Raw genomic sequence first — 8,534 nt, 5'->3', positions numbered from 1 at the left:
AGTATCTAGTGGCTTTTCTGTTCTCTGACCCCAGATAAGTTTATTAGGGTACATAATATTTTGGGGAACACAATACCACCACAGGACATAATGAAAGCAGTGTTACGAGGAAACTTCATGGCACTAGTGCCTACATAAAGAAATTAGAGAGATATCATACCTTCAACTTAACAGTACACCTGAAAGCTCTAGGAAAAAAAAAAGAAAACACATCCAAGAGGAGTAGAGGTCAGTGAATAATCAAACTCAGTGCTGAAAGAGAATACTACAAAGAATCAATGAAACAAAGTTGGTTCTTTGAGAAAACCAACAAGATGGACAAGCTTATCCAAGCTAACTATAAGAAAGAGAGAGAATATCTAAATTAACAAAATCAGAAGGAAAGTGTGGACATAACAACAGACACCAAGGAAATCCAAAGAATCATCAGGTCAAGCTCCAAAAACCTGTACTCCACTAACTTGGAAAATCTAAAAAAAAAAAAAAGAGTATGATTTTCTCCTTAGATACCACTTAGCAAAGTTAAATCTAGATTGATCAGATAAACAATATAAATAGACCTGTAACCACCAAGGTAATAGAAGCAGTCATTAAAAGTCTCCCAACCAAAAAAAAAAAAAAAAAAAAAGCCCAGGCTCTGGACTAAAACACAAGTTGTAGTCCAGCCAGCTCTACGTAAAAAGACCTTGCCTACGAACAAACAAACAAGTACTTGACATGCTAAGGACATAGTTTAGTCAGTAAAGCATTTGCTTAGGACCTGAATTCAAGCCCTCAAACCCACACAAAAGGCTGGGCAGTAGTGGCGCACGCCTTTAATCCCAGTACTTGGGAGACAGAGACAGGTGGATCTCTGTGAGTTCCAGGCCAGCCTGGTCTACAGAGTGAGTTCCAGGACAGGCTCCAAAGCTACAGAGAAACCCTGTCTTGAAAATCCAAACCTAAACAAACAAACAAACAAACAAACAAACAAACAAAAAACCCCACACAAAAGATAGGTGCAACTTTATAGTCTTAGAACTGGAGATGGAGACAGGCAGATTCCTGCGAATCTCTGACTGGCCAGCTGGCCTAGCTAGCCAATCGAGAGAAAGGGGGTGGGGTGACAGCACCTGAGGTTGTCCTCTGGCTCCCTCACATACCTGCCCAAACCCACACCCAGACAAGCCTAAGATTTCCTTCTAGGACTTTCCTCCTGTATATGTTTCAAAGGCAATTACAGCATACAACCTCGGAAATTCCATTTCCCCCTCATCATAGCGCTTCCCCACATGGCTGCACAACCGCATAAGCACTACTTCAACACCTGCATGGCTTCCCATAATTTAACTGCTGCATTACTGAAGGACATTGAGCTTTTAAGTGTTGCAGAATTCTTCCAGACTTTCAAAGAAGAGCTAATACCAATAGTTCCAAAATTATTTCACACAGTAGAAACAGAAGGAATATTGCCATATTCTTTTTATGAGGCCACAGTCACCCTGATTCCCAAACCACTCATGAACATAGATGCAAAAATACTCAGTAAAATACTTGCAAACTGTATCCAAGAACACATCAAAAAGATCGTCCACCAGCATCAAGTGGGGTTCATCCCAGAGATACAGGGATGGTTCAACATATGAAAATCTGTCAATGTAATGCACCATATAAACAAAATGAAAGAAAAAGAACACATGATCATCTCATTAGATGCTGAAAAACCCTTTGACAAAATCCAACATGCCTTCATGATAAAATTGTTGGAAATATAAGGATACTAGAAACATACCTAAACATAATAAAAGCAATATATAGCAAGCTGACAGCCAACATCAAATTAAATTGAGATAAACAAAATTAAATGGAGAAAGCACTTCCACTAAAATCAGGGAGAAGACAAAGCTACCTGCTCTCTCCTTATCTCTTCATTAAAGTACTTGGAGATTTAGCTATAGCAATAAGACAACTAAAGGGGACCAAGGGGATACAAATCGGAAAGGAAGAAGTAAAGTATCATTATTCACATTATCACAGATGATATGATATTAAGTGACCCCAAAAAATCTGTTAGGGAACTTCTACAACTGAAAAACACCCTCAGCAAAGCAGCTGGATATAAAATTAACTAAAAAAAATCAGTAGCCCCCTTATATACAAACTATAAAGTGGCTAAGAACAAATCATAGAAACAATACTCTTCAAATAGCTACAAATAATATGTAATATCTTGGGAGATCTCTAATCAAGCAAGTGAAAGACCTATATGGCAAAAACTTCAAGTCTTTAAAAAAAGAGATTAGAGAAGCTATCAGAAGATGTAAAGATCTCCTTTGCTCACCGATATATAGGATTTACATAGTAAAAATTGCCATCTTACCAAAAAGCAATCTACACATTCAGTGCAATCCTCATCAAAAGTCCAACACAGTTCTTTACAGAACTTGAAAGAATAATACTCAATTTCATATGGAAATTAAAAAGAAATGAGGATAGCTAAAACAATCCTGTACAATAAAAGAACTTTGAGAGGTATCACCATCCCTGATTTCAAACTCTGCTACAGAATTGCAGTAATGAAAACCACATGGTATTGGCATAAAAAAAGACAAGTGGATCAATGGAATGGAATGGAAGACCCAGATGTAAATCCACACATCTATGGACACTTGATTTTTGACCAAGAAGCCAGAAATAAAAAAGGAAAAAACAGCACATCTTCAACAAATAGTGCTGGTCTAATTAGATGTTGGCATATAGAAGAATGAAAACATCATCCGTATCTATCAACCTGCACAAAGCTCAAGTCCAAGCTGGTCAAAGGCCTCAACATAAAACCACATACACTGAATCTGATAGAACAGAAATGGGGAACAGCTTTGAATGCATTAGCACAGGAGACAACTTCCTGAATAGAACACCAATAGCACAGGGACTAAGATACAGATGACAAATGGGACCTCATGCAACTGAAAATCTTCTGTAAGGCAAAGGACACTGTCAAAAGGAAAAAACAGCAGCCTACAGAATGGGAAAAAGTTTCACCAACTCCAAATCTGAGAGAGAGCTGATATCCTAAATATATAAAGAACTCAAGAAAGTAAACATCAACAAACCAAATAATTCAATTTAAAAATGGGGTATAGATCTAAATAGATTCTCAACAGAGGAATCTCAAATGACAGAGATGCACTTAAAGAAATGTTCAACATCCTTAGCCATCAGGGAAATGCAAATCAAAACTACTTTGAGATTCCACCTTATACCTGTCAGAATGGCTAAGATCAAAAACACAGGTGATAGCTCAGGCTAGTGAGGATGTGGAACAAGGGGAACACTACTCCATTGATGGTTGGAGTGCAAAATTGTGCAGCCACTTTTGAAATCTACATGGTACTTTCTCAGAAAATTGTGAATTGATATAATTCAAGATCCAGCTATACCTCTCCTGGGCATATACCCAAAGCATGCTCCATCATACTACAAGGACACTTGCTCAACTCTGTTCATAGCACCAATATTCATAATAGCTAGAAACTGGAAATAACTTAGATGTCCCTGCCTATATCTGAAGAGAAACACAGAAGGAGGAGTGAATGGGTGGAGAGGTGCAGTGAGGGAGGGACTGTGAGGAGAGAAGAGGAGACCTTGGTGGGGATGTAAAAACAAAACAAATAAATAAGCGAAAAACTCACATACACGCAGGTATATTTCTTTGTAAGGACAGTAGATATATCTAATTCAAGTGTGGTTGATATATTATGCACCACAATAAACTTACCTGTGGATCAGAGAACAGAACAGCCACTATATTAAACATAGAGGTTCGGCCGTGGTAGCACATGCCTTTAATCCTAGCATTCTGGACACATGATTCATCGGGATCTCTGTGAGTTCAAGGCCACACTGGGAACAGCCAGGCATGGTGACACACACCTTTAATCCCAGCACTTGAGATCTCATGTCTTGCTTGGGAAAGACCTATGCCTTTAATCCCAGGAAGTGATGGCAGGAAACAGAAAGGTATATAAGGCCTGAGCTTTTCGGCTTTTAGCAGCAGATCAGCTGAGAGCCATTCAGATGAGGACTCAGAGACTTCCACTTTAAGGAAAAAAGATCAGCTGAGAAGCTGGCAAGGTGAGGTTGGCTGAGGCTTTTTCTGTCTCTCTGATCTTTCAGAATTTACCCTAATAGCTGGTACTGAATTTTTGTTAATAAGACCATTTAAGAATCGTGTTACGTTCAAGTAACATTATGAAAAGATAACTTGCTACCTTAGTTATGTTTGATGGGAGCTATGAAAACATAATATGTAAAGAGAGAAGGGGTTTAAATCCACTACTGTTCTGATATTTCAAACTTTAGTTTTAAATAATCTGCATGTTCCTTTGCAACCTAACATTCTGTTCTCTAAAAGGGGTAATAAAGCCTATCTTTCATGATGATCCTTATAAGGGGAATAACTCTCTCTCTCTCTCTCTCTCTCTCTCTCTCTCTCTCTCTCTCTCTCTCTCTCTGTGTGTGTGTGTGTATGTGTATGCATGTATGTGTGTGTGCATTGGCGTGTGTGTGCATGGGTTTGTGAGACTTAACAAAGAATTAGTACTTAAGATGGGAGCTATCATAATTGATGCTTCTATTAATTAAAAAGCATATCTACAAATGTTTGAATTAGGCTTCAGGATTAATCATTCTATAATCTTGCTCACACTTTCACTGTGTAAGAATCAAGAACAAGCACACAATTTTAACTGATAGTCTAGACTCAGTTATGCTGAGCTTTCCAGAGATCAATTACACATGAGATAGGTGTACTATTCAGAAAGTCTATGTATATGAAGTCAAACTCATTTCTTCAAAAGCATTTAAGAAAAATCATTGTGTTAAGATGCCTTTGATTCCAAGATTGAATGAGTCATACTCTTTCTTGAGCCAGCCCCTTCCTGTGTCTCAAGAAGCATGAACCATCTTTGACTTCTTTTCATCAAAAATACTCGTTACTTAGTGAAAAGTCAAAGACAACCATATAATAAATGATATAAATTCATCTTCCTTTTTGTTCTCAAGTAATGCATGTGTAGCTTGTCTGGTGTGATTCTATACAATTTAAATATAATATCCTAATAATTCAAATATGGCAGTGAATAATAATCAAAATATAAAAATAACCTAATTAAAATGCTGTTTCAAAAGAAAAAAGAGTTCAGATAAATGTAAAATGGGCACAAGATATTAATCAACTAGAATATTAGTCAGGTTAGTACCATTGTACCAGAATGCAAAGCATACATCTCATGTATAACTCTGTATAACACAAATGTGGATACACAGGGGAGAAAAGTCAAATCCCTTTATGGAATGAGGGACAGTACCTTTAATTTCTTTCTTTTTATGATGGGATTGTTTTTCTCACGAGGTTTTGGCAGGCCCTAGAAATTGATGTCATTTTTGATTAATTCTTTTTGTACTCTGATGACAGCTAATGGAATGATTTGAAAGCTATTTGCTTTGCAAAAAGAAAAAAAGACTCAATATAGCTGCCTTTTATGCCCATTCTTAAAGCTTTTACCTCTTTCTCTTGAAATAATTAGTAAAAGAGGGGAAAGATTGCTGTAATTACTAAGCATTATAAACTATATCTGGGTTCCTGACATTAACAGTAGCTGTCATTAAAATTAGATCACTTGTCTCATCTTAAGAAAATGTTACTTTTTACTATTTTAATGATATAATCTGGAAAATATCTTGACAGGATACTAATTCTGAGAATGGAATATAGACCTTTAAATATATACATATTTTTGCCCTGTACCAAATGCTATAAGGTGATTAAAGTTCTGTCATTAAGTGCTTAGATTGGCAGTATGAAAATAGGTCATCAGCTATTTCATAAAACTCACTAGAATTCAGGTATTATATTTGAAATCACTTTTAAGAACAAATCAAAAGAGGGGGTTATACTTTTAATCATTTTCAAGTAATCAAATAACCTACTTTAGGGACCAGACTTTGGGTAAAGGGTTTTAACATACAGAATGAATTTTACAAATGTTAATCTTATTTTTCTTACATTTATATCTGTAACATTTTCTTCCTCTACACCTTATTTGTGGTAATTATGATACATCTGTAATATAGAAAATACTTTTCATGGCATTGTATTTTTGGTATAAATATGTGTCAAGATAAACGTATGCATCCATAAAAGGTATTATGAGAAGATTGGGTGTGATGGAGCACATATCTGTAATACTAGTGCATGAGAAGTGAATGCAGGAGGGTCAAGGTCAGTCAAGTCAAGGTCAGTCTTGTCTAACATAGGGAGGTCAAGGCCAAGATTGGCTCCATGAGACCCTGGCTCAAAGAGTACAAACAGAGCTGTGAACAAGATATTGTCAAGGTAAACTTTGAGAATGTGTATGATACAAGAACATAAAGCATGAATAATAAAAGTTCAAAATATTATGAGCTGAGATACAGACTATTTCACCCAATATGAAAATGTTAACTATCAAGTAATGGTCTAAAAGTGCCAATAACCTCAAATTATCTTAATTCAGCATTCTCACTGTGGTATCAAAACATATAATCCATACAAGCATACATATTTTAAATTTGTTAAATAATGAAGTAGTCGTTAGCAGTAAAATTTTCTGTTATGCATCCTACATTTTTTTGTGTTACATAGCATGCTAAAATGTGTTAAGTATGAAAACCAACAACAAAAATACTTGAAATTAATAGTACCCAAAGTTATTCCAGGAAATTAATGACTTTCCTCACCCTGAAAAAAAACAAAGTTGATTCTATTAAATGTGATAAGTGAAATGTAAATTAAAATTTTAATAAGGTGCTTGTTAATCCATGTGTTCACAGCTAACTTGAACTCAAGTTAAATTAGCGCCTAATTATCAGCACTAGAGATATGATTTCTTCCAAATCTCAAGGGCAAATAAGTGTTGGAGGAAGGCTGATCCCAAGACAGCTCCATAAAGTGTTATTAAAAGTATTCACTAGTCACATTTTCTGTGATGCATTTCATTCAGAAAATCAATTCTGTGTTGTTAAAAACAGCAACAGTCCCCTAGAAGATATCCCCAGAGTAGATTCAAAGTTACAAATATGTTCATGCATGATCTTTTGTGGAGTATATATCTTAGCCATAGACATTTTACCTAAAAAAAAATTGTAGAAAATCACTCTTTATATAATTATAAAATATCATGACCACAAAGAACTAGGATTGCTCTTGTATAGAAATGGTTCAGAATCTTTTAACTGTTTGCTTCAGTCTGCATGACAGTGTTTCTTGATTCTGAACCTTAGAGTTTATCAAGTTAGACAATACACCAACATGTCTATAATCAATACCAACACCACACTTGAGTAAACGTTCAAAAGTAATTCACTATAAAGAAAAATAAACAATTTTAACATAATAATTGGTAGCCTATCTATATAGATTTAGTTTATAAACTAAAAAACTAAAAATATATCATGTAAAAATGTGCAGGTAAATGTTTCAAAAAGTGTGAATCAATAGACAATATATATATAAATGTTTAATTTCTGATTAACAGACAAAATAAGGTATGTAGATACTGATATAGATATAGTATACTGGTACTGAAGAACATTACTTGGAGGTATGACATACTGGTGCATGCTACAATATGCATGAACTTTGAAAGTTTATTCTAAATGAAATATACTATTTTAGAATGACCATATTTGCATGATGTGTTGAATAGATGTTGTCTAACCAATATAAACAGACTATGTTAGTGGTTTTCCAGAGACTTTGAGGAGAAGAATATGCTGAAAATATCTCTAATGGAAATGAAGCTTCTTTCAGTGGAGACAAAATATTCACAAAGGAATTATTAGTGATGTTAGCACTACTGCCAATAGCCTAAAAACCTAAAAAAAAAAAAACTGAATTATATTGAAGGCTGAAAGTCCATATTTCATTAGAGATGTAGAAAGAATGAAAAATAATGCAGAACTCCTTTCAAGATATTTTTATTGTGTCTTATTTTACTACTATTTTAGGTGCCTGCTTGTATTCTAATGAAAGAGAGAAAGAAAGAGTATGGTTTGATCAGGTGGGTAAGTGGCAAAGACCTGTGAGGTGTTAGTGGAAGAGATACTGTAATCAAAATTTATTGTCTGAAAAAATCTTTTCTCAGTTTTAAAATAGATATGTTCAATTAGGAGGAAGAAATGAAGGAAAAACATAATGGAAAACTGAAAAGAATGTCTATTCAAACACTAAAAATAATTGCTTAATAGTGTTAAAGAAGGTGGTAATGAACAGTTTCAGTATATTGAGACTTAGAATACAAATAGTCTAATGATTTTGCCAAAAATCGGAAAATAGAAGATTATTTTGCCAAGTACACCTAAGAACTATGACACAAAACAAATGAGTCTTATTCAGAATGAACTTTTGTCAAAAGCACCTTTCTTCAGAAGTTAGTTGGAAATAAAAATAACTTCCAAATAATAAGAAAGAAAGAAATGACCATACAGGACTAACAAAAATGTGAAAGGAA

This window comes from Peromyscus leucopus, chromosome 2 (genome assembly GCF_004664715.2).
Source record: "Peromyscus leucopus breed LL Stock chromosome 2, UCI_PerLeu_2.1, whole genome shotgun sequence".
Classification (NCBI taxonomy): domain Eukaryota; kingdom Metazoa; phylum Chordata; class Mammalia; order Rodentia; family Cricetidae; genus Peromyscus; species Peromyscus leucopus.
This window is presented reverse-complemented; position numbering follows the sequence as displayed.